Source organism: Macaca nemestrina, chromosome 5, assembly GCF_043159975.1.
Source record: "Macaca nemestrina isolate mMacNem1 chromosome 5, mMacNem.hap1, whole genome shotgun sequence".
Taxonomy (NCBI): domain Eukaryota; kingdom Metazoa; phylum Chordata; class Mammalia; order Primates; family Cercopithecidae; genus Macaca; species Macaca nemestrina.
This window is the reverse complement of record NC_092129.1, coordinates 157,182,827-157,207,655: the sequence shown is the minus strand read 5'-3', so window position 1 is coordinate 157,207,655 and position 24,829 is coordinate 157,182,827. Positions and strand designations below refer to the sequence as shown.

Sequence of the window (24,829 nt, the reverse complement as noted above, 5' to 3'; positions counted from 1 at the left end):
CCATTATCACTTCTAATCTCAACCCTGTGCCACCATTTATTTATAGTTCTTTGCATTCGTGTCTGGAAAGGTCATTTTTCAAGGCAGAATGAATAACCTATAGAAGGATCATTCTCGGGTATAATGAATTAAAGAAGTATTATGAAGCTTTGTAAGGCAGGATTAGCTCATAAAAAATGGAGGGTTCTTTTGCTTTTCCAGTCCCATTTGTTGTTTCACAGACAAAGAATAAAACAACCACTGATGGCAAAGACCGCAAACTGCCAATGTTCATCGGTAGAGCAAGGTGACGCTTGTCCCGTCCAGGCCTGTGGTTGAGATAAGCTCAGAAAGCAGAGTCTCCAGGGCTGGTCATCATTTATCATAACCCTGTGTATAAAGAAGGCATTGAAAAAGAAAAGAAGTGACTTATTATGTGTCTCATAAGCTGGTTCTCATTTTTATTCATAACTTTAGAACCTTAGGAAGATGAAGAGAGGGCCAGAAAAATGGGAAACCCTAGATACAGAAACTTGGCTAGTTGTTTACTTTTTCACTGTACATCTTTCTATTACAATAGTTAAACCCCAATTAAGATTGAAATAACTCCTGAGGCAAACAAACGTAATTGTGGAGAGAGAGGGGAAAATGTACTTCAGGGACTAGGATTCTGCAGAGGGTTTCCATCTTCCTGACAGGACAACAATTTGAGAATTTGAGTCCTGGTAATAGTTTGTTATCCAAGAACTGTACAAATCCAGAAGGCACAAATATGGCTTGGGGAGCCTTACCTTGCCAGAAGGACTAAACCAGAGCTTTACTACACTATAGCTACCAAGGTGAGTAGACCTGACAGTTCTTTTATTTATTCACATATGCCATATAAAATTTCCCTCTGAAGTATACATCTTGCTTTGTTCTTTGACTAAGCAAGGGAGTTTATGTGAGCCTGAGGACCTTGATTCTGCATGTAATCTTTACCTGGGGTCATAAATATGAAGGGGACCAGTTCCAGGTGATGACCCTAGAAATGCTTGAGCATCTTTATCCCTGTGTTCAGGATCTTGTACCATAAGAGAGGTCTGGGGTGGGTCTTCCTATAAGGTTCCCTCTTTGGTTTCATCCAAAAATCAGAAAGATAAAAAAGCTTTTCAGGTTTCTAGGAAAAACTCTTTTTTTAAGCTTCCATTTTCACCTGCATTATAAGTCTATCAGCATTATTAGCTTTCATAAAATCTCTTCATATCACTTTTGGTGCATTTCTGTGTTTTGCAGGTGGGCCAACTTTGTCTTTACCTATTAAGTTGTTAATTCATTAAGAGAGAGATAGAGAGAGGGAGTGTGTGTGTGTGTCCGTGTGTGTGTGTATCTTGAAGGTTTTCTTTCTGCATCCATCCTTAAAGTCTCCTAATCCAATTTGTAATATTGTACCATACACGTAAGTCAACTTCATTAACCATATGCCAGTTTAATGGGAGCATCTGTTAACAACCATTATGATTAAAAATTATACTTGCTCTTCAGAAATTTTCCACTTTTATTTTTCACCAGGATAAGTAAGTATAACCTGAGGTAACCCTATAAATTTACCTTGGCATTATGTAGCAGGGAGCACTAATCTCATTTTTATTTGAGAAAACTGGAGCTAAAATGGGTGCACTTCCTTACCTGCCTAAGCTATTAGGTATTAGACTTGGATGGAGCACTACACACCTATCTGAATGTGAAGCATGTTTTTTTTAAATAGTTTTCAATCATGATTCCAAAAACAATTTGGAAGACCAGTCACCCTTCCCTTCTCTGATATTTTTCTTATTATTCAGTAAAAAAAAAATGGAAATGTCTTACTAGTATCACAGAAGCTAGTCTCTAATCTGAATCAGAGCTTTGGAACCTTGGGAAGATGAAGAGAGGGCCAGAAAACTGTGAAACCTTAGAAAAAGATAAGAAGAAACAAACATAAAATACTGGATAAGGACATAATGGGTGGTGAAGTGTATGCAGGACCTTCATTTTTGACAAATTCCAGGTTTCTGGCTAAATATGTAACCAGTTCTTACTCCGAACCTATTAGTTCATACTGCTCTTCTTGTTATTAAAGCCTGTAGTTCATTTCACTATGGGCTATCCAGTTCAGATCATGTAATGCTTTGTTTAATGCATTAATATAGATGTTAGTCTCTTCATTTGGCACCGGAGGAAACTAAGGCAGAAAGGCAATAACTAATATTCCAAAAGTTATAAAGTTTCCTGGCACGAGACCTGAATACAAGCCTAAATTCAGGCAGTTCTCATGCTGCCAGAGACCTTTAAGACAAATTAAGATAAATCTAATGCATCTCTTAGTGATTGGTAGAAAATGAAAGGGGACAAGGCTTGTAGAAAAGGCATTCCAAATATACAGATAGAGGTCAATCCTGGTTAGATCAAACATCCTGGTTTATTTTGTTTTGGGGGATTTATTTGTAGTTTGATGTAAGTTCTAGATAAGAAGTGAGATTGGAGAGGTTAATTGTGAAAGAGTAAAATACTGTTCAGACCTAAAAAGGTAAAAATCAGCTTGGAGTGGTAAAGATCAAAGTAGCCCTCCTGTTACCAACGTTGAGAGAATAGACACAGGTAGATCTGGTTACAGAGTCAACTGGACACATTGGTTACACAGCAGCTGTAAAATGCCATAATTGCACCTTTTGAGTAATGACTCTTTTTTTTTTTTTTTTTTTTTTTTTGAGACAGAGTCTTGCTCTATAGCCCAGGCTGGAGTACAGTGGCCAGATCTCGGCTCACTGCAAGCTCCGCCTCCCGGGTTTACGGCATTCTCCTGCCTCAGCCTCCCGGGTAGCTGGGATTACAGGTGCCCGCCACCTCGCCCGGCTAGTTTTTTTTGTATTTTTTAGTAGAGATGGGGTTTCACCGTGTTAGCCAGGATGGTCTCGATCTCCTGACCTCGTGATCCGCCTGTCTCGGCCTCTCAAAGTGCTAGGATTACAGGCTTGAGCCACCGCTCCCGGCCAATGACTCTTTTCTTACCAATGTGGCCCCAACCTGCTTTGTATATCCAGACATCAGAGATCTCTAATTTATAAACTGTCTTCATCTCAGGACAGTATGCAACACCTAATTAATCTACCTCTCCTAATCCCCCTAATCAACACATCAACAACTCCCCTTAGAGGTCCCTCAGATCCATCAGTAGGAACTCAGACCTCTCCTAAATGCCCTCGTAGAGTGACATTCCATGGTTCCTCTAGATCACCTTCTCTGGCTACATCCAGTACATGTACCTCATTGTTTTTCAGCCCACAGGCTTGTTTCTGAAGGTCTTTGGCTGATTAACCATTAACAGTTGAGGTCCTACAGTGAAATGCTATGCAGTTTGACTTGATGTTGAGTACTTGGAAAACCCACTGAAAACTTGTAACTACTGAAATCACAGATTCAGTTTGGGGTCTTGAAAGACAGCTCTGAAATATTAAGGAATATGAATCAAAGATATGAAAATTAGAAAGAAGAGATAAATCAGAAATTGGTATACTAATCAAAATGATAGATATATAGGCATAATGAATAAAAGAAGTATCACAGAAGATAAAACATTGTTAAACTTGAGAAATGTTAAAGACATTGAAGCAACAGGATTTTATAAGTGTTTGTCTGTTGAATGCGGAGGAGGTAGAGGGGTTACGGGTGAGCATCAGGTTTTTGAAATTGGCTGATAGGAATATGAAGAATTAAATAGAAAATGCAGACACTCAGGTTGGGGGAATTTTTTTAGTTCAATTCAGCATATGCTGAGATTTAAGATATGTGAGCTATATCAGAATTTGAACAAGCAAGTTGGTCTTGCAGCTATGGAGATCAGGCAAACAAAATCTGTTTCCCAAATTTAGATTTTCGTATCCTCTTCCAAGATGACATTTAAGGTCACATGGAATGTTCATCAAAGAGTGTCACAGGGAAAGGATTACATTTCTTTGGACAGAAATCTGCTCTGTTACATATATTATGACTGTCCTTTATCCACTAGAAATGTGCTATGATATGATTTTTTTTTTGCAGATACATATATATCATCATAACTGGTACTTTATTCATACAGTGTTTCCTGGATCTAAACATTTTCTGCCCATGAAGTTAGAAATGGTTTTGAACATTATGAAGGGAACAATATTCCTGTTTCTAACTGAACTTGGCATTGTGGGGAATGTTTTTGTTTTTGTAAACTATATGTACATTTTCTTTTGGGGCACTGAGAAGAAATCTTTACACTTTATTCATATCCATTTAGCTTTTACAAATATCATACTTCTGTTTTCCAAAGGAATGCCCAAGACAATAGCAGCTTTTGGTTTGAGAAACTTCCTAGATGATATAGGCTGTAAAATTGTTGCTTATCTGGAGAGGGTGGCTTGAGGCCTTTCCATCTGCACCAGCAGTCTCCTCACCGTGGTCCAGGTCATCACCATCAGTCCCAGAGCCTCAGTGTGGGGGAGGCTCAAGTTGAGGTCTGCATGGCATGTCCTTCCCTTGTTTCTCTTTTTTTGGACGTTCAATTTCTTGATAACCATGAACTTACTTCATTCCATCACAAATAGCAACATGAACATATCACAAATTAGTGAAAATGATAACTACTGTTATTTTCTAGCAGGGAGATGGGTAATAAGATGGATTTTTCTCACACTGATAGTGTTGCAAGATGCTCTGTTTCAGGGTCTCACGGGCTGGGCCAGCAGCTACACGGTATTTCTTCTTCACCAGCATCACAAGCATGTTCTCCACATTCGGAACTCCAAATTTCTGTACAAAACTCCCCCTAAGAGCTGCTCAAAGTGCTCTCCTTCTGATGATCTGTTTTGTTTTCTTTTATTGAACAGATTACATTATTTCTTTATATTTAATTTTATCCTTAGAGAATAATTTCATAATATCAAATATTCAAGAATGTTTAGCCCTTGGTTATGCAACTCTCAGCCCATTTGTGCTGATTCACAGAGATAGACGTGCGGCTGAATGTTGGCATGTTCAGTAAGACTTCAGAAAATGTCTGTTTTTTGATCTCTTCAGTAAGCAAGTTTGAAATAAACTTGCTAGTTTTGCTATGCTGTGTATTTTTAAAAATCAAAAAGAATTGCTTAAACATATAAGGATAAATTCTCATACAACAAATCTGGTGACCAGCAGCTCCGATCTAATGCAAGAGATCATAGAAATCCTAGAGAGACTCAGCTCTCTTCTTATTCTCTATCCTTCCACCCTTCAAAAAGTAACTAAAATTCTGTGTATTTATGATGGCTCTTTTACCACCAGGCTTCCAGGAGTAAAAAATAGTAGAACAATCTGGTAAAATCTATCAAAATTACTGGCGCATTCGCATTTTGACTCAGGAATTCCATGTCTGGGACCTAATCCTTCAGATATACTTGAGCATTTAAGAATTAAAGTAGGAAAAATACACATTATGATACATTATTTTTAAAATACAACAAAATATCTAGCAAAAGGAGCTATTTAAAAATATTGATACATATTCATTCAAACAAAGAGATTTTATGGTACTTATGAAGAAGTGGATGAGTTCAAAATATATTGACATGGAATGATACTCAAGGGTTTTTTTTTTTAATTGAAACAAAAGCAATGTGAAAGCTGTAGCATTCAAAAAGCAATATAATAATATAATTAATTTGGAATTATCTACATCATAAACTTCTGCAAGAATAAAAAAAAGCTGTAAGAATTACTCCCGATTGAAGAGAAGCTAAGCAAATGGAGGCATAGTAAATCGAATTTTATTTTATATATTTCTCTGTTTTCTGATTTGTTAAACATGTAAGAGTATCTCTCTTCAAAGTATATAAATAAATTAAGTTAGATAACAATTTATGACTTGTTTCTAGACATCATTTTTTAGTGCCCTGGCACTCCCACAATGTTATCAGTCTAGTCTTTCTATTATCAGAGTTAAAAAATAATCTCATTCTCATTAATTTAAATGAAGAACTTGGTTTCAACTTTTCTTAAACTGGAACCAAAATACATATTTGGATGGAATGTATAGTTCTGGCAGTAAGGTATCTCATCAAGCCATTTGGAAAAATACTTGATAAAATAGAAGTGAAATGAAAACTATAGATAACAAGAGACTTAAGAGACATTTCAAAAGAACACATGTTCAGTCTTACTGAGGTCTTGCTTACTTGTTTTTATTTGGTCTTTTTTTCTTGACCAAATAAACTAAAGTAAAAGTTAACAATTTTCGAATAAATGTATAAGTAAATGAACATCTGATTACTAAACAAACTGTAAGAAATAAGTGAGAAAAAGTGATTCCTGATTATAGTGCTCATTATATCAAGTATAAGGAAATGAAAGCAAAGGAAACCAGAAGAGAGGAAATAGTATTGGACAATAAATTGAAATAAGTGTACTGTATTGAAAGTGAATGAAAATTTTAAGTAGGAGCAATGAGCAGCTTGGGAACGATTGGCAAGAAATATTTAACTGGTCCATGGAAGCTTCTATAATCAATATTTAATAACTGATTAAACTGATGGAACCATCATAACAAACCACCATTCATTTTCTCCCCTTTTGCTCAAAATGGATGCATAAGAAGATCATAATGCATGAAAGGTGAAATAGTGCGGAAAGCAAAAGGCATATGAAACTCTGAAAACCAGAAATTAATGTAGATAAAGAGGTTGGAACTTCTAAGTAAGGTAGAGAACACAAGTTTGCGATGTCAGGTTCATTAATGTATGACTCAATTCTTTTTTTCAAGTATTTTAAGTCCTGAAGATATCCTTAATGTGCATTTGGTAGGTGGGATTTTCCCTTTTTACTTCTCAATTTCTATCACAGTCTTCTGGAATATATAACACAGCATATTGGAGATAAAGGAAAACTACATTTATTTCTTGAAGGATAAGCAAAATAAAAAATCAAGAAAACTCTGGGCACAGTGGCCCACGCCTGTAATCTCAGCACTTTGGGAGGCCAAGGCAGGCAGATCACGAGGTCAGGAGATCAAGACCATCTGGCCAACATGGTGAAACCCCATCTCTACCAAAAATACAAAAATTAGTCAGGCGTAGTGGTGGGTGCCTATAATGCCAGCTACTTGGGAGACCGAGGCAGGAGAATCGCTTGAACCTGGGAGGCAGAGGTTGCAGTGAGCTGAGATCACGCCACTCCACTCCAGCCTGAGCAACGGAGCGAGATTGTCTCAAAAAAAAAAAAAAAAAAAAAAAAAAATCAAGAAATACAGAGTGAGAGACAGGATGAAAGGAAACCATTGCCTTAGAGTTTTCTCCGGTTGTAGTTATTACCAGTCTCAAAGAATTCATGATTCATTCAGTGATGGAAGCATTTCAAGGTTGTAATTTGGGTGCCTGCTTTCACTAACTCGGGACTTGAACACAAAATTCTCTGTTTAAAATGCAGATATACTCTTGACCAAGCTATGCAAACTGTAAAATATCTTTCAACTAAAAGATAAAAGGATTTTGACCTGCTACCTAAGTCCTTTTTTGTTCTTTTGAAGATGATTTTTGACATCCTCTGATCACACACAGAACATCAGCCTTTAATATACACATTACCGATTTTATACTACTAAAATATACATTCCAGATTTGTTGAACGAAAGTGTTTTGGTGCATGTTGTTATATGGATGAAATGCAAGATCTTGTTATGACCTTGTGATCCTTGAATAAGCTCAAAATTCAAAGACCTTGGTGATTCCACCACCCTGCCTGAGTCTGTCATTCCCACTTCCATACTACTGCTGAGGCAAAGCTCAGAGGAGCTTATCATGAGCAAAATAGCAGTTTTCATAAAAAGAACTTTCTTCAGCCCTATCCCAGCCACATATGGGGTGTAATAAAGTCCTGTCAATCAAGTGGCCAAAGTGTAACTTGCCATTTTTTTATATCCTATTGATACATTGTGTCAAAGAGCATGAATTTCTGACCTCGATTATCATTTTTTCATGAAAATATTTCAAGACATGCACACTCACACACACTCACCCCGCAAAAATGAGAAACTTGAATTGGCAAAATATTACTGGAGGAGTCCAGAGAACTTACTTTGAAGTTGTGTCTGCCTATTAATCACACTGGTTAACTTAGATTTTAGTTTTATTTATAATGCCTCAGAAAAGCTGATGGAGATTTTGAGGAAGGGATAGAAAGGCAAATTCCACTTGTCGTCTTCTTGGTTTTTTAATTGTAGCTCTGCCTTGGTTGGTCAGTGTGCTGTATCTGTTTGTGGTTCGGTGTCTTTATCTCTGAAATGGAATATAGAATAACAGCATTATCTGTTTTTAGGGCTATTGTGAGAAGAAAAAGGTAGGTGCCTTTAAAATAGTACATAGTAGATACTAAGTATGAGAAAACAAAAGACTTTTGATTCTTATAATTGTGTACTCTATTAGCAAACATTTGCTATGTTGCTTGACATTTTGGATAGGCTACAATGAAGACAGTGTCCTAAAAGAATGATTTCCTTTAAAATCTGCCTCTTGTGGGCCGGGCAAGATGGCTAACACTTGTAATCCCAGCACTTTGGGAGGCCAAGGTGGGTGGATCACCTGAGGTTGGGAGTTCAAGACCAGCCTGGTCAAACATGGTGAAACCCCGTCTCTACTATAAATACAAAAACATTAGCCAGGAGTGGTGGCAGGTGCCTGTAATCCCAGCTACTCAGGAGGCTGAGGCAGGAGAATCACTTGAACCTAGGAGGTGGAGATTGCAGTGAGCCCAGATCATGCCAGTGCACTCCAGGCTGGGCAAAAAGAGTGAGACTCTGTCTAAAAAAAAAAAAAAAAAAAAAAAAAATCTGCCTCTTGTACCCTGCAATTACATATGCTTTAATTCTGTATTACCAATCACTTTGTGATTTATGTTCATAATAATTCCATTTTCTGGCACTTCATTAGTTCATGAAAACTTCATGACAGGCACACTACTGTTGGTGATTCAGCTGGAAGAATCAATGCAATTGTGTGAGCCACATTCCTGCCAAGTGTGTATTTTACTTTACATTTGTCTTTCATATTGTCATCATCATCATCATCACCCCACCACCATGACCATCATCACCATCATTTCACCACAATCATCATCATGACCATCTTTATCAATATTCTCTATCGAGCAATATTGTTCAACTTCCAGCTGTCAGTCAATTGGTTGGAGGCCTGTGGCCAGACTTACAATAAAGATCCTGGATTGGCCCATTTCCTTAGTCCTCTCTCACCTGAATAAAAATTCAAGTGAATAGAAATGTCACCTGAAGAGAAACCTTATGAAAACTTCAGCAAGTAGAGAACCTCCCAAACTATAAAGATTTGGGAGGCAGTTTACACTGCTTGACTAAAAAGATGGGCTTCTAAGAGGAGATTTTTTAAAGTGTCGTATCTTTGAGGGATTCAGTATTTGGTTTTAGTGGAATATAGAGACTTCAGAGTCATAAAACAGACACAGTAATAATGATTTGTGATTGTGATGCAACTCTGTTTCAGGAGCTCTTATACTGATATAAACGTCTATTTTTAATTAAACTTTGTATTGCATCTATTTAAGACGTATAAAATAATTTTTGATATACATAGTGAAACGGTTACTATAGTCAAGCAAATTAACATATTCATCATCTCACAGTTATCCTTTGTGTGTGTGTGTGTGTTAAAATTATCCAAAATCCACTCTTAGAGAATTTCCAGCATAATACAATACTATCACTATTGTCCTCATGTTGTACATTAGATCGGTATACTTACTCATCCCAGATATCTACAGCTGTGTACCCTTTGGCCTCTATCTCTTCATTTCCTCCTCTACTCTTCCACTCCGGATAATTACCTCTGTACTCTGTTTCTGTGTATTTGAGATTTTTGTTTGTTTTTGTTTTTTAGATTGCATATATAAGTAAGATCATGTAGTATTTTGTTTTCTGTGCCTGGCTTATTTAGCTTAGCATAATGTCCTCCAGTTTCATCCATGTTGTTGCAAATGGCAGTACCTCCTTTTTTAAGGCTGGATAATATTTCATTATATATACTCATATCACATTATACCACTATACACACACACACACACACACAAACACTATAATATATATTGTAATTAAAAAAAATTTTTTTTTTGAGATGGAGTCTTACTCTGTCACCCAGGATAGAATGCAGTGGTGCGATCTTGGCTCACTGCGACCTCCTCCCCCACGGTTCAAGCAATTCTCCTGCCTCGGCCTCCTGAGTAGCTGGATTTACAGGCATGTGCTACCATGCCCGGCTAATTTTTGTGAGAGACGGGGTTTTTAGTAAAGACAGGGTTTTGCCATATTGGCCAGGCTGGTCTTGAATTCCTGACCTCAAGTGATCCGCCCACCTCGGCCTCCCAAAGTGCTGGGATTACAGGCGTTAGCCACTGCCCTCAGACGTATAATATATATATTATATATACACATTATTATGCATACGCCTGTGCGTGCACACACTCACACACATCCCCCACAATTTCTTTCTCCATTCATCTATTGAGGAACATGGAAATGCAAATACCTCTACCAGGTGCTAATTTTATTTTTTGGGGGGTATATATCCAACAGAGAAATTGCTGAGTTATTTGATATATGTATATATGTGTGTAGGTTTATGTGTATGTGTGTATATGTATATAGAAATTTGGTGAATGAATCTTGTCATTTGTCAGGAAATTTTATATCCATTGTTCTAAGTTGTCTTTGGTATCTGTATCTTCAAGCCACATTTTCTATTTTCCAAGAAATTTGAGTTTATGAATATATTCATATTTGCTAATGTAACTAAGCATGTTATTATGCATGATCTACATGGCCTAGAAAAGGACAGTAAACATCTCTGTAAAATGACTGGAATATAAGTCCTACGTGGGTCCCCTGATGTGTGTAATGACGCTGATGTTTAGTAATCTTTAAATAATGACCTTTCTTTGGAATCTGAGTTCCCACTGGTATAAAAGTAAATGAACTATTTATTATCCTTAGAAAAGTTGGATTTGGGAAGGGAAATGTATGTTATACTATGAAACTGAAGAGAGAACGAGGGTTTGGGGTTGAGAGTGTGGGTCTGTATATAAAGTATGTGATCCCAAGACCATTGTGCTGAGTTCAGAAATTAGTAAACTAACCTATTCAGTTGACTTCAAGATGAAGAGAAGTGCTCTAAGTTGTGTGTCAAAGAACAGGTTATCTGGGAAATTGTTGGGTTCAGAATGAATAATTATTTTCCACGCTGAAATATTTAACCTTTGATTTAACATCTCAGTATAGTCCCAGCTCCATCTATGCATGAACATGAGATGCTATTTCTTGAGGAGAAAAACGTATTTTCATGGAAGTGGAATGTTGAGTCTGAACCATAGTCACTTCTAAGTATTAGGGCAGTTAGGAATGATTACTACTCCTATGTGTGCGTTTCAGAGGGATTAGTCAAGATTTTTTAGGCTTTCATAGTACAAAGAAAGCAGTTGGATTGCAAAAGAATCTCACTATTCTAACATTAGTAAGGTGGGCAGGAGTTAGAGGAATGCCTAGTAGTCTCATAATTATTTTGATCCACTCAGTAAATCCATGTCAAAATTCAAATTAAGTACTAGTTTAAATCTACTCTCCCTTTCAGAAAAGATTGATTTCTCTTCACACATATTCAAGATAATCCTTGTTTTGATTTGTCCTTGCAAGAGAGTTTCATTTTTAGTAAATAAATAAACAGGTACTCTGTAATAATTATTGGATAATTGAAAGAATGAACTGAATGAGAACTAGCTTTTAAATTTTTGAAGGCATCAAATTCCGGACAGCAAAATGAAATTGAAAATATGCATTAATTTAAAACATAAATCTTAACATGAATATGAAATGCGACTTAGATGTATCAGCTAATGATCTGTTGTAAAAACTTTCTTTGCATTTAACCAAAAGTTTTTGTAACTTTCTTAAATTTGTATGGAGGAGGAAGTTAGTAAACTAACCAAATACATCTTGGTACCTCTGAAAAGCTGACGTTAAGAAATCTCTTATAAGTAGAATTTTGCTGAGATTAGGAATATTCTTTCTGAAAAATTTCTGGTAGCGAAAATATTCCTTGTTAGAGCAAATAATCTAGAAGTCCCTCAGTAACAGTAATATCCAACTTTCAAAAAGGGTGCAAGTGAGATAAGGAAACTTGAAAACTCAAATTTTTCTAACATATTTTAATTGAAAGCTAAAAATGGGAAAAAATGAGTTAAATTACTTAGAGTAGTATAGCAAAGTAGAATAAAGGAGAAATGTTTCTACAGGTTACAAGTTTTAATTTGTAATTAAAGCTACCAGCTTGTACGGTAGTTTGGTATGGTAATTTAAGCTACCAGCAGACCATCCACAGAAATAGCCTTTCCAACCCTTTCATTTATGTAAATGATTGATGGAGTGATAAATATTATTTGGTAACAAATCCTTTGAAGAATAAAAATAAATAATTTGGGAATAAATCCTACAGTAAATATGGGAAAAAGCCACTTCTAAGTGGCTCGTTGGTCTAGGGGTATGATTCTCGCTTCGGGTGCGAGAGGTCCCGGGTTCAAATCCCGGACGAGCCCACTTCATTTTCGCCCAATAAGCTTTAAGGATTTTTGAAGTATTTCCCCCAAATATTCATACCCAAAACTATGTACTTTCACCACATGAACAGTAGAATTGTCTTCGAAGCAGGCAAGTACTGAATTCCGGACCTCCTCTAAGGGCAGACACCGGAATGTTGATGCGGCTGCAGCGGCGCTCTCCCACCTCTGTCCATCTCTTCTCAAACCCCGAAAGAAATGCCGTGGGCAGCTCGTGCGCGCTTGCGTGTGCGTGTTTGGCCGAGTGCTGGAGGGGAAACGTGAGCTGCAGTTAACCGATTATCTTCCTCTTATAGGAAGGAGAATTTTAATTTCCACTTTTAACTCCAGCTTCGGTCATCACTCTCTGACTCCTAGTGTTTACTACTCCCGCCACACTGGAAAGTAAGTCTCCCCAAGTGCTGCTGGTGCCGCCGCTCCCACTGCAGTCGACTGTTAAGGTGTCACACTCCTGCCTCTCCTGCTTTCCCGGGTCAGAGTTCATTCCTTTATTCCTTCAACGGATGCATAGCCAATGAGCACGGCATGTCACCTTCAGTGCCGAAAGCTATGGAGGCAGTGATGGAAAAACATGGTTTCATTTCTACAGAACTTAATATTACAAGTACTTAATTATTTACCATGATGACGCGTTTTGAGAAAGTATGGAATTCCCATGGAAGTATATAGCACCAGGGCTGACTGTTGACTCTTCGGAATATTGCTAGCCCAGGTTCGTCTAACTGGAGAGAGAGACCACGAGGAGCAGTCATTAAGGCTGGAATCTCAAAGTTTTTCTCAATCCATGTTCTGGAAATTTGCGGGTACTTTGTTGAAAATGCTCAGGAGAATTGATTAACACTGGAATTCGAAAGAGGAAAAAAATGGAGAGGAAGATATCAATCCAGTTATTTTGCTCATGCTGTCTAAATTAAAATATTTCCTCAGAATAGCTGTTTTCTTTGCTTCTGTGGCCAAGACTGAAAGTGAACACTACTCCCCGACCCCAGTTTCGTTCTAGCTTCATGGACCTCACGGAGACTCAACTTGCCCTGCTCATCTTGGGATTCTGAAAGTGTGGATCTTTTCACCTTTCCTTTTTCTGACTAATTTTATGGGCCGTTGAGTATGAAGATGCAGATCCTTATTCATAGGTGGGGTGTAATATATTGTCTCTTTTTATAAATAAATTTATTTATTTATAAAATTTATTATTTATAATAAAAATTATTTATAAAATGTATAATTTATTTGTAAATTAATGTGTATAATTTATTTGTAATTTAATTTTATAACTTGGAATAGTGTTACTTATTAAGTTTGAAATTCAAAAGGAACTTCCTCTGACCTCTGTTAAGAATTTTCTCTGAATTCAGAAAGTCAGTTTGATGTCATCTAGGCAGAAAAGATTGAATGACCCTTCTTTACAAGGAATTTTACTATCCTAAGAGGGATAAGTTGGACATTTTGACATGTAAGAGTCTGATAGTAAATGACACAGGCAGGCCATTCTAAAATGGTTCCCAGAGTCAATAAATTGGACTAATGGTCTTAGTTTCCAGCTATTTTCAGGGCTTAATTATAATTATGGACCAGCAATCAAAGATCACTAGGCATCATTAGACACTGAAGTTAGTGTCTAATCTGAGAAACAGGGATTTTTAAAAAGCTTTTTTTAGAAAGGGAGAGAAAGGATGCTGTACAAAAGGATAACTCTATAGAAGTCTCTTGAAATTAAAATTATGAGAGTAGAAAGAAAAACTTAGAACAATTGATATAAAACCTGAAGGGCATCTCCAAAATGTGGAGTAAAAATATAAAGGGAAACTCCAGCAACTGTGATCTTGATATATACTCAAATGAGTTGAAAACCCATGTCCACACAAAAACCTGCACATCAATGTTTATAGCAGTTTTATTTGGATTTGCGAAAACATAAACAACCAAGATGTACTTCTGTAGGTGAACGGATATATTTAATGCAAAGTGTGGCACAATGGATGGACTATTATTTCATGATAAAAAGAAAAGAGCAGCCCAAGTCGGGAATATGGCCGTAAGGTCGCTGTGGGCGGGCCGGCTGCGGGTGCAGCGCCTACTGGCCTCGACTGCCGCGTGGGAGAGCAAGGGATGGCCACTTCCATTCAGCACTGCCACCCAAAGAACTGCTGGTGAGGACTGCCGTTCTGAGGACCCTCCTGAGGAGCTTGGGCCCTCTCTTGCTGAACGAACCTTAAGGGTAAAAGCTATTAAACTGGAGAAAGAAGTCTAGGATTTAACATTGAGATACCAGAGAGCTGTAGCTGATTGTGAAAACATAAGGAGGCGAACCCAGAGATGTGTGGAAGACGCCAAGATATTTGGAATTCAGAGTTTCTGTAAGGACTTGGTGGAGGTGGCTGACATTTTGGAGAAGACTACAGAGTGCATTTCTGAAGAATCAGAGCCTGAGAACCAAAAGCTCACTCTGGAGAAGGTCTTCCGAGGGCTGTTGCTTTTAGAAGCAAAGCTGAAAAGTGTGTTTGCCAAGCATGGCCTGGAGAAGCTGACACCCATTGGTGACAAATATGACCCCCGTGAGCATGAACTCATCTGTCATGTGCCGGCTGGTGTTGGGGTGCAGCCTGGCACCGTGGCATTAGTAAGACAAGATGGCTACAAACTTCATGTCCGCACCATTAGGCTTGCCCGAGTGGAAGTGGCAGTGGAGTCTCAGAGAAGACTGTGAAGAGGCCATCAGGAGCTGGATGTTCTCCCAGAGCGCAGTCACCTATGTTTCTTTTATTTATTAAACTAGGTTTGTATTGTACATGAGGTACTTTATGTGATATATTTTGGATTTAGTCATATTGGCTTTATTTCTAAGATATTCTATTGATTTAATGTGACCTGTTTGGTCTCATCAGAAGTCTTACCATTGGGCATTTGAACAGTGTGACAAGTGTTCCGATGGCCTTTATCAAAACATGTTTAGGAAAATTGGTACTGTGATAAATTTGAATCCAAAATCCTTTTAACTAGGTGTTTTCAACTATGTGTTTCTTCCTAGCGGTCCCTATAATAGGAATTGTATAGTATTGTGTATTTTGTGGGAAAAGGAGATGGTGGGGATTGGTTCAACATTTGGGTTTGTAGAGGATAAAGCTTCATGGTTGTATAAATTTAGATCATTTGGATTGATTTTTATACACATAGATTTTCAGGACTTTACCTTTTGTTTTGTTTTTTCCTTTTAGCCATCTTTTGTTCTTGTAATCCCAGCTAGATAGGTTTTATGCTCACATCATTGTCCCATACCACACCCCTTTCTCATCCCCATTTGCAGGAGCTAAAGGTCTAGGTGAGACTTGGAAGGCAAGGAACATTGAAATTTGAGATACCCAGGACCCTTTCAAGCAAGAATGGCCAAAAAGCCTTGTGCTCTCTTTGCTCTGAGTTATCTTCAAATTATTTTCAGCCTCCCTGTCATATAATCATTTCAGGCAAATTGAGGCAGCACTAACAGCTAATGACCCAGATGGCTCTATTTGGGTAATTTACCTACAACTTAACTCCACCAGCCCTTATTCCTCTTCCCCTTTGTCAGTTTTGCCTTATAATCCTTTACTAAATGATGGGAGGTGGTGATCAGTACAAAAGTGTTAGGTTCCCATGATTTCTCATTTCATTTATTAATAGTTATGCTGAATATTTTTTTTTAAGTTTCCTCCGGCTCTGTTTATGTTATTTTTTGTGATAAGAACACTTAACATAAGTATTCTCTCCTCTTAGCAATTTTTTTTTCCTGTGTTGCCCAGGCTGACCTCCAACTCCTGAGCCCAAGCAATCCTGCCTCAGCCTGCCAAGTAGCTAGGACTACAGGCATTCACCACTGCGCCCGCAAAGGTTTTTTTGTTTTTTTTTTTTTAAGTTGGTACTCACAAATCACTACCTCCGTTATACTGACAAGCTTTATTTCCTATTCTTTGTATCTGTTAAGTCACATTTTTGTAAACATTGAGCTCACCTTTTATATATTAACCTCCTAGAATTAATGGGCCTATGTGGTTTTTCTTCAGTCTTATAGCTGGTGTTCTGTAAAAGAGTTGTCCAATAAATGACTTAATGAATGATATATCAGTCAGATTTTAGGAAGGCAGTCAATTATGGATATTTTAATGTTGGAAGGAGCCTTAATGATCGAATCTCACCCTTTCTGCTTCTGAAGTATGGAAATCTAGTCTTTTTAGGACTGGACACAAGGAAAATAATCTCTGTTGACTAAATTGCAGTGAGAATATGAATAAAGAACAACTAGATATTAATGTCAATTATTTAAGATTAATGGGCATGCAATTAAGTCTCCAGCAGACAATGAGATGTTGTTGGATGTCTAGATTATATAGGTTTAGATTGAAGTTATTACTCATAAAATAAATCCATTTTCCACTGGAACTCTATGGCATTCAGTGGAGTGGTGAAAAGTTATCCTCTTATATACATTATAGATAATTCTAAGACAGCACACAAATGTATCAGTAAAGCCATCTCCTTGTGGGCCCTACGATCTTCATCGGATTTAGACCCTTAAAAAACAAATATGCACTTCTAAATTGCAATCAAGGCCGGGCGCGGTGGCTCACGCCTGTAATCCCAGCACTTTGGGAGGCCGAGATGGGCGGATCACGAGGTCAGGAGATCGAGACCATCCTGACTAACACGGTGAAACCCCGTCTCTACTAAAAATACAAAAATTAGCCGGGCGCGGTGGCGGGCGCCTGTAGTCCCAGCCACACGGGAGGCTGAGGCAGGAGAATGGCGTGAACCCGGGAGGCGGAGCTTGCAGTGAGTGGAGATCGCGCCACTGCACTCCAGCCTGGGAGACAGAGGGAGACTCCGTCTCAAAAAAAAATAAATAAATAAAAAATAAAATAAAATAAAATGCAATCAAAAGACTGGTGGATAAACTTTTAAAACCAGAACATCTTTTGGCATTCCGCTAAGTGTATATTGTAAATTTAATGAACAATCAAGATTCACAATAGGAAGTTGTCTTTTACCTTCCTTTCTACGAGATTGACACATGGTGACAATAAGAAAATGAGCTGATTGTAATTACTCTGTGTTTTTTATTGCTAGCTATCATTGCCATTAGCATTAATTACAATTAACAACAATTTTAGGTATGGAATGTTATGATTACCTAAAGAGATGTCTGTACCTAACGAGCTCAAGTGATCCTCCCACCTCAGCCTACCAGGTAGCCAGGACTACAGGCAAGTGCACCACCACGCCTGGCTAGTTTTTTTTTTGTTGTTTGTTTGTTTGTTTTTTACAGGTGGGATCTCACGATATTGCCCAGGCTAGAAGAATTTTCTAATACTCTAATACCTCCCATTTTGGCAAGTAAATTGAGAATAATTTTAGGTTCTTTTATTATTCAGTAGTTTTGCAGACTTAAAAGTATAAATTTAGAATTAGAAGATGAAGCTATAATAGTAAGAATCTCAAGTTGAAGGCCTTTGGGGAGTCTAAGCAGCATATTAGAGCATAGGCTTGAACTTAAATCCCAGCTCAGTCACCTGCGTGACTTTAGGCACCAGTCATTTCACCCTTCTGAGCCTGTTTCTTTATTTGTAAAATGATTATAATAATTCTTTCACAGCGTTGTGAGGATTAAGTGAAATGTGTTAAATGCCTACTACAGTAGGCTCTCAGATATTTATTTTTATTTTTTTATTATGTACATTGTTTTTCCTGCCTTTATGGCTGTCTAAACTTTAGGGAAAAGGGAAGACCGGTTAATGATGAGTAGAAAAACTTGTAAGCTAATCATTCACTGACTTATTTTCCTTCCATTTTCTGGTTTTTTAAAAATTAGCCACACCACAAGAAACCCACATTTTTAGATGGAAAGAGCAAGAAAATTGTGTCAGTGCTCTTAGTTATTTTCATCTTAATGGTATAGTGAAAAGACATTGGCTTGCAGATGATGCTAAGGAAGCTTTGGCTCACTCTTACTTGAAGAGGGGATCTTGATGTTTTAGTACTTGGACTGTACAAATGTTTTACTGACTTTTCTTACTGCTATAAAGGAATCAGGCAGTTGGGTTTTGATACATTATTTGGTGCTCTCATTCATGGTAAAGGATTTGATAAATAAGTTCTTAAAACACTAAAGCAAAATCAAATGAGCAAAACTAAGGATAAAATGTAATATTCATCAGAACAAGGATCACTGAGAAAAAATATTCAGAAACAACTTTAATAAAACCTGAGTTGAAATAACTGCAAAAAAAAAAAAAAAGAAGAAAAAGAAAAGAAAAGAGCTATCAAGACAGGAAAAGACATGGAGGAATCTTAAAAGCATATTGCTAAGTGAAAGAAGTCAATCTGAAAAGGCCACATACTGTATATATGATTCCAACTATACATCATAGTGAAAAACATAAAAATATGTAAACAGCAAAAAAGAGCAGTCATTGCTAGGAGGGTGAAGAGGTGAAGCAGAGGGAATGTTTAGAGTGGAGATACTATTATACATGATACAGCAATGATGGACACATGTCATTATACATTTATCAAAGAGGAAAGAGTTACAACATAACCCATAAGAGTTACAACAAGGAGGAATGAACCTAAAATAAACTACAAATTTTAGTTAATATTAATGTATCAATATTGGTTCATCAGTTGTAACAAATGGACCACAATCGTATAAGATTTAATAACAAGGGAAGCTATAGGAAGGAGAGGAGATATATGGGAACTGTTTGTGCTTTCTCATCAATTTTTCTGTAAATAAAAAAACTGCCTAAAATGTCTATTAATTTTTTAAAAGTATAAAGAATGTAACCAGGAAAGAGCAGTAAAAACAAAACCAAAAGTAGAGGAAGCATACTGGAGATTTAAAATCCAAGTAAAGGAAGAGAAGGAAGGAAGGAAGGAAGAAAGGAAGGAAGGAAGAAAGAAAGGAAGGAAGGAAGGAAGGAAGGAAGGAAGGAAGGAAGGAAGGAAGGAAGGGAGGAAGGGAGGGAGGAGACGGAGGGAGGGAGAGAGAGAAAGAAAAGAAAAAAGAAAGAAAGGAAAAGAAAAGAAAAGAAAAAAAATTAGCCGAGTGTGGTAGCACATGCTGTAGTCCCAGCTACTTGGGAGGCTGAGGCAGAGAAGCACTTGAACTGAGGAGGTGGAGATTGCAGTGAGCTGAGATTGCTCCACTCCACTCCAGCCTGGGCAACAGAGCAAGACTCTGTCTCAAAAAAAAAAAAAAAAAAAAGGGACAGAGAACACAGAAATCAGAAAACCAGCAACAACAAAAAACAAGCTAATATCCCTAACTGACATACATGATTTAATGATGTAACAGAGTTCCCAAAACAAGGAATAGAAATGGAAACACACTGAAGCATATCTTTCAGACATTGCAGAACATTGAGGACAAGGAAATTATCCTGAAATAGATAAATAAAAGCCAACTGCAAATGTAGACTCTGTAATTAGAATGACTTTGTACTTCTCAAAATGAATACTGGAAGCTAGAAGAAAATAGAGAACTCCCTCAAAATCCTGAAACGAATTTCAAAAGCTTGAAAAATATTTCCCAGACATTCAATCAAGTTGCTGGAGAAGTATTAAAAAGTCTCCATCTACAATAAACTTTTTCTCAGGAAGCTGCTTTACAATGTACTCCACCAAAATGTGAAGGTATATTAAGATAGAAAATACACGAGAAATTGGGAATACAGCACCAGTGGCAGGGAAATAAAATGTATAGTACAATGGTGAAGGAAGACATCAGGATGAAAACCAAATATCAAGTTTAGAAATCACTCAGTTTATTGTTTTGGCAAAGCTTTTATGGTTATTTGTGATTTTTTTCTAAAAATAATGTTCAGGAAACAAAACACGAAAGATAGGTAAATAATATTGCCAAACATAATTATATAAAGGGTGATTACTCATTCAATAAAAATTCTGATATAACTATATTTGAAGGAAAAATTGCTAAGAAGGGTGTCTGTGGAGGTGTTTATGGTGAGGAAGAGAAGTGAATCTTCTATTTGTATCATGGGAAATCAATGGAAAATACTAAGCTTAAAATTAATATGTAGCATATGTATTAGAGTACAATTTTGTCTTTGTAACAAAGACCCAAAAGAACCATAGCTTAAAAGAAGCAGACATTACTGTGACTGTCTGAGGGTGTAATCAATGCCAGAGTGATGCTTTGGCTTCATGGTGTTGGTTCCAGTCTTCTATGTCATGGCTCCCTCCTTCCTACAGTGTGCTGGGTTCAATCACTGTTTCATGAAGCCTTCATTCTCAAAAGCAGAAACATGAGGAAGAGATAAATAGAGGTTATTTCCTTCTCTTATGGACATAACCTGGAAGCTTTACATACATTTTCTCTCTTATGCCTTTACTTAGAAGTTGGTCACGTGATGATGCTGACTCTCAAGGGAAGTCACTGTAATCTTTTCATGGGTGGCTATGAGTTCAGCTAATTTTCCATTTATTGGAAAAAACAGAAATAATGAATGGACAACTAGCCATCTCTGCAATAGCATGATATTTGGAGATATGCAGGTAAAAACAGCAACACAAAATGCCAAATGGCTGAAAATGCCTCTACTATGAGGAATAAGATAGGAGAGACCACTGTTTCGCATACACATATTTTTTTGAAGTAATTGAGCTTTTAAAACATGTGTAGTTAACTTTGATTAAAAATTTTGTTAATAAAAAAAAAAAAAAAACAGCTTTAAGAACCAAAGTATGGATCAATAATTCAGCCAGGCTAAAGTGAGAAAGGGAAAGAGCATTCCATGAGGGAAAATCGCTTGTTGGAAGAGGAAAACTAGATCTGTCTTGATGCAAAAACCCAAATGGGACTGAGCATGGAAAACAAGAGGTAAGGAAGTGGGTAGAGTTGAGGTTGAAGATTTCAGGCACGTCAATGCAGCAAACACTACAACATAAGGGCTCTTCCGGGGAAAAAGAAAAGGATAATTCTTTATGAATTCACAGAAACAAGCAAAGGTGGTCTTCACTCAAGATGTTAGTGCAATTAACGTAAAATATCCTCACAGTGAGAGTGTGAAAATACAGCAGGGGTCCATTCCTGCAGGATTTCCCCTGTTCCCTGTTGCTCGGCCTGTGATTGATTTGCGTGGGCTTCTCTGAAGAGAAATCGACTCCGGTGTGAACGGTTTGGGAATCTCCGTCTCCTGCTGGCTCCCAGGTGCGCTGTCCCGACGCGACGAGACGCGGTGAGCCGACAGAAGGGCTGACCGGCTCACCTGCCGCCCCAGGTCGAAGGTAAACCCGGTGCGCCCCGTCGGCCCGGTCACGCCCGCAGCCTGCTCAGGCACCTCCTGCCTCGGGACCAGGAAGCGGAAGAAAGGGAGAGACCCGCCCGGCAACTACGTTACTATCATGTCTCGAACATTTGTGTGAGTCCCATGAAAGTTAAGCCCGTTTTTCCCCCCTCGAAGCGTTTCCATTCAGTTCTTGTTCATTCATGTGAAAACGAGCCATTTCCACGTCTCCCAAACGTCTTCGAACCATGTCCTAAGTCTTCTAAGGCCGCCAGTGGGTTCCGATCACAAACTCTGAAATAAAATACTCAGGAAATGAAGTGTATCGAGACGAGGTGGCCGAGTGGTTAAGGCGATGGACTGCTAATCCATTGTGCTCTGCACGCGTGGGTTCGAATCCCACCCTCGTCGGGTGAGGTCTTTTAATACGAGAAAACAATACCCAAGTCCAGCCAACTTTCCTTTAGACTCTCCTGGAATTCGGGACCCTGGCCTTGGAGAGGAGAAAGCAGCTGTCGTAATTCTGTACCATCAGTATTACGATGGTGTTGCTGGGTTTTCTAACTTTAATGGTTGATTCGGTATTGATTGTCAATATTGTTCGCGTGATCAGTTTAATGAATATTCTTCTGGTGGGCTTCCTACCTGATGACTGTAAAAACGCGTTAGAGCCTGAGAGAAAGGGGAGAGGGGAATAGAGTAGAGGAAGGTGACAGTGGGGCTAGAGAGAGAGATGAAGCTGCCAAAAAGGGGGAAAAACTCGAGGTGTGGTTACCCCAACCCCTTCTTTTAGAAATCATTACTACTGTGAGCGTTAAAATAAATTCATTAAAAAAAAAACCCAGCACGACAAATACACCAAGACAGAAATTCAATTACTAGATTCTCAAGACAAATCAAGGGACCAACATTGAAGAAACACGTAGCACTGACATGGCCACAAGATTTTTGTTTTGTTTTGTTAAAAAAGGAAGGAAGGAGGGAGGGAGGGAAGGAAGGAAGGAAGGAAGGAAGGAAGGAAGGAAGGAAGGAAGGAAGGAAGGAAGGAAGGAAGGAAGGAAGGAAGGAAGGAAGGAAGGAAGGAAGGAAGGGGAGAAGAAAGAGAAAAAGAGAAAGAAAAAAGCAAGCTGGGCTCTGTAGCTCAGGCCTGTAATCCCAGAACTTTGGGAGGCCGAGGTGGGTGGATCACCTGAGGTCAGGAGTTCAAGACCAGGCTGGCCAACTTGGCAAAACCCCATCTCTACTAAAAAATACAAAACATTAGCAGGGCGTGGTGGGCGCCTGTAATCCCAGCGACTCGGGAGGCTGAGGCGCGAGAATCGCTTGAACCCAGGAGGCAGAGGTTGCAGTGAGGCGAGATGGCGCCACTGCTCTCCAGCCTGGGCAAGAGAAAGAGACTCTGTCTCAAAAAACAAAACAAGTTATGAAATTTGAAGGTAAGTTATTTTCAAGTCTTCTTCATGATCATCTTAATAGCTGCATTATAGTCACAGGAGTTGATATACTTTAGCAATTCTTCTGTTTTCAAAATGTATTATAGGAAAATTAATGAGTCAAAGGATTGTTGCAAAAATAGGTCAAAGGCTTTGAACGTCTTCTGGTTATTGCTGGTAATTAGTGATTTCTATTTCAGTGTATGTTGTTTCTCTTTGCAATCAACAGTGAAAGAGGGACCCAGTTACCCTACTGACACTTTGACGCAGGATAGGTATTCAAGGAGGTAACCATGTTCTTGGGACACAGCAACGGTGGTGACCGTACAGTCAACACAATAAGCCTCAGCATTCACACTGAAATTGAGCTCATTCAACAGCTATCAAGAGGAAATTTCCTCTAGAGAGAGCATGCGCATTTTGACTTTACCTGTACTTAGACTGAGCCTTTGCTCATTACAATAGTAAAAAACACACCTCTGACTGGAGATTTAAGATGCCAATGAGACATCCCATGTATGAACAAGCATGTACAGCTACTGCGCATGTGCACGCAGAGGACCACCCAGAAGATGCTTACTAGTAACACTTCTTCCCACCTCCTTCTAAATAGTCATGTAAGACCCCTATAAAGGGAGCCTCCCTAGCGCCAATCTTTGCTGTCTCATCCTTAGGAACAGTCTGCCCTGGGTTCTCTCTCTCTCAGGGTGCGTTGTCTATTCTGCACCTAACTTACAAAATATTCTTTTTCCTTTGCAATAAATTAATCTATGCTGCACTTCTTTTGCTGTGTGACTCTGGTTTAAATTATTTTAAACTAATAAGACAAGAACCGCCGGGCACGGCGGCTCACGCCTGTAATGCTAGCATTTTGGGGGTCTGAGGTGGGCTGTTCACTTTATGTCAGGAGTTCGAGACCAGCCTGGTCAACATGGTGAAACCCTATCTCCGCTACAAATACAAAAATTAGCCGGGCATGGTGGCGCACGCCTGAAATCGCAGTTACTCGGGTGGCTGAAGCAGGAGAATCGCTTGAACTTGGGAGGGGGAGGCTGCAATGAGCCAAGATCGTGTCACTGCACTCCAGCCTAGGCAACAGAGTAACACTTTGTTGAAACACACACACACACAAACACACACACACACACACGATCCGAGGTCTTACAACAGCCATCAACAACTTGACAAGCTGAATTACATTATTTATTTATTTTACTTTATTTATTATTTATTTGAGACGGAGTCTCCCTCTGTCACCTAGGCTGGAGTACAGTGGCCCAATCTCGGCTCACTGCAACTTCTGCCTCCCGGGTTCAAGCAATTATTCTGCCTCGGTCTCCCAAGTAGCTGGGACTGTAGGCACCCAACACCACTCCCGGCTAATTTTTTTTTAGTAGAGACCGGGTTTCACCATGTTGGCCAGGCTGGTTTCGAACTCCTGACCTCTAGCACTCCACCTGTCTCGGCCTCCCGAAGTGCTGGGATTACAGGCAT

At 38.5% G+C, this 24,829-nt stretch overlaps 1 long non-coding RNA gene, 2 other non-coding genes and 1 pseudogene across 3 annotated transcripts; 3 read left to right on the top strand and 1 right to left on the bottom strand.

The window, feature by feature from the left end:
* Positions 1-30: 30 nt before the first annotated feature.
* Positions 31-13,215, bottom strand: LOC105491669 (uncharacterized). Its single transcript, XR_011623143.1, has 3 exons — positions 12,668-13,215; positions 8,074-8,273; positions 31-369 (listed from the first exon to the last, which is right to left on the bottom strand). It is a non-coding gene; the product is annotated as an uncharacterized lncRNA (long non-coding RNA).
* On the top strand, positions 12,535-12,606 carry TRNAP-CGG (transfer RNA proline (anticodon CGG)). The gene has a single exon. It is a non-coding gene; the product is annotated as a tRNA-Pro (tRNA).
* A 1,429-nt stretch (positions 13,216-14,644) lies between the features above and the next one.
* Positions 14,645-15,394, top strand: LOC105491670 (grpE protein homolog 2, mitochondrial pseudogene; annotated as a pseudogene).
* A 6,837-nt stretch (positions 15,395-22,231) lies between these two features.
* Positions 22,232-22,313, top strand: TRNAS-GCU (transfer RNA serine (anticodon GCU)). Its single transcript has one exon. It is a non-coding gene; the product is annotated as a tRNA-Ser (tRNA).
* The last annotated feature ends 2,516 nt before the right edge of the window (positions 22,314-24,829 follow it).